Below are 2,672 nucleotides of genomic sequence, written 5' to 3'. Positions count from 1 at the left end.
TTTCTTTCTTTCTTTCTTTCTTTCTTTCTTTCTTTCTTTCTTTCTTTCTTTCTTTCTTTCTTTCTTTCTTTCTTTCTCTCTCTTTCCTTCTTTCTCTTTCTTTCTCTCTTCTTTCTTCTTTCTTTCTCTCCTTCTTTCTTTTTCTCCAATACCAGAACTGGGGCTTGAACCCAGAGCCTCAAGTTTTCCACTCAAAGCTAGTACTCTCCCTCTTGAGCCACAGTTCCAATCTGGCTTTTTTTTCTAGTTAATAGGAGATAAGATTCTCACAGGCTTTCCTTTCTGGGATGGCTTCAAACAATAATCCTCAGATTTTAGCCTCCTGAGTAGCTAGTATTACAGTTGTGAGCCACCAGTTTCCAGCTAATAACCCACTTTCTTTACTAAATTCATCACAAAAAAGGAAGGTATTTTTTTTACCATGAGATTCAGTTCTCCTTTAAAGAACTATTCATATATATATATATATATATATATATATGAATTTGAACATCATAGCAAGTTATAGACACTTCCTCAGATAGCACAAAGAAGCAAACACAATGGAGCATGATGTACCTGCAGAAGTAATACTAAAGTAATAGTGACTGGGGAGGAAGGGTGATGGCAATATCTGATTAGGTTCTTTTGAGAATTTACTCACCTCATACTAGATACACTTAGACAAAAGGATTAAACAAAACATGGTAGAATAAAATAAAAGTGAAGTAAACATTTTCACATAGATGAGAGAAGAAAGTATGAATTAGGAAGAAAAAAAAAACAAGTAAATAACCCCACAAAAATACCAGATCTTTTGGGGTCTAGTGTTCCATTAGGAAAATGAAAGAAGTCAGAAGCCAGGCATTGGTAGCTCATACCTGTTATCCTAGCTACTCAAGACTCTGAATCTGAGAATCATGGTTCAGACAGGAAAGTCCATGAGATTAATACCACCAATTAATTACCAAAAATAAAAAGTAAAGCTGTAAGTGGATCTGTGACTCGAGTGGTAGAATACTATCCTTGAGCAAAGAGCTTAGGAACAGCAGTTTAAGCACAAGGACCATTTAAAAAAGGAAAAAAAGAGAAAATAAAGAAGGGAGAAAAGGAAGGAAGGAAGGAAGGAAGGAAGGAAGGAAGGAAGGAAGGAAGGAAGGAAGGAAGGAAGGAAGGAAGGCGGGGAAGGAAGGAGGCAGGGAGCAAGGGGCAGGGAAGAAGGAAGGGAGGAAGAGGGAAAGGGAGAAAAGGAGAAAGGGAGGAAGGGAGGAAGGGAAAAAGGGAGGAAGGAAGGGAGCAAAGGAGGAAGGAAAGAAGGAAGAGCTGAGTGCTGACGGCTCATGCCTATAATCCTAGCAATTCAGAAGGCTGTGATCTAATGATCATGTCTTTTTTTTGGTTAAGTTTTTTTATTGTGAAAATACCGTACAGAGGGGCTACAATTACATGAGCAAGGTAATGAGTACATTTCTTATCAAGCATTGTTGCCTCCTCCTTTGTTTCCCCTTCCCATCCCTGCCCTCCCATCATGTCTTGAAACAGCTGAAGCAAAAAAAGTCCATGAGACTCATATCTACAGTTAACCAGCAAAAAACCAGAAGTGGAAGTATGGCTCCAGTGGTAGAGCATCAGCCTTGAGTAGAGAAAACTGTGTTAGCACTCAGGCCTTGAGTTCAATCTCCAATACTGGAGATGGAGAGAAGAAAGAAAATGAAAGGAATAATTTTAGAATAGCAAATTATATAAGTATAATGAGGTTAGCTTGAGAATGTCAAGAAATATCCAGGAACAAGTAAGCCCTGGAGGCTGTAGATCAGATCCAATGGCTTGGCCTATCCATGTCTGGTGGTCTGCACAGAGCCACTCTCAGAAGTTTGGACCCAGCCACTTCTCATGGTATATACATACATACATACATGCATGCATGCATACATACATACATATATACATATATGTGTGTGTGAGATATATGTGTGTGTGTTACATGAGTAACTGTAATTCCTCAGTACAGTATCTTTACAATAATATACATATTATATATATATATATATATTCTGAGTACATTTCCTATGGAGCACTGTTACTCTCTCCTTTGTTTTTCCCCTACCATCCCTTCCCTTTCCACCTCTCCAACTCCTCCCTCCACCCACAAATTGTAAAGCTCCTTTTCAATATTGTGTCTTGTACATCTCATTGTTACAGTATGTCAACCTGTATCTTTGTTTCAGCATTTTGTTATTTTGCTTCCTCTCCCCAAATTAGAAATGAATATATATACATATGTGTGTGTGTGTGTGTGTGTGTGTGTGTGTGTGTGTGTGTGTATACAAGATGCAGGGCACCAGAATCAAATATAGTGAAAACAGGGGTTATACCATGGGGGAAGAACATGCAAAAGAAACTAAAAAATCACTAGTACATTGAAAATAACAGCAACAAAGAGAAAACCTCTTGTGTCCTTATCTTGGGATTCATTTCACTTAGCATCATCTTCTATGGTCATATGTACATAGCTTTTGACGTTGTCTGCTTATCTGGTAAGATTATGCTAGAGATATACTAGATATTGCAAATAAGGGAAACCATGGGACCTATGTTTCTCTGGGTCTGGCTTACTTTACTTAATAAGATTTTTTCCAAGTCTTTCCATTTCCTAATGAATGGGGTGGTGTCATTCTTTCTGATGGAGGCCT

Source organism: Dipodomys ordii, unplaced genomic scaffold, assembly GCF_000151885.1.
Source record: "Dipodomys ordii isolate 6190 unplaced genomic scaffold, Dord_2.0 Scaffold170, whole genome shotgun sequence".
NCBI lineage: Eukaryota > Metazoa > Chordata > Mammalia > Rodentia > Heteromyidae > Dipodomys > Dipodomys ordii.
The sequence above is the reverse complement of the archived record's forward strand: the minus strand, read 5'-3'. Positions refer to the sequence as shown.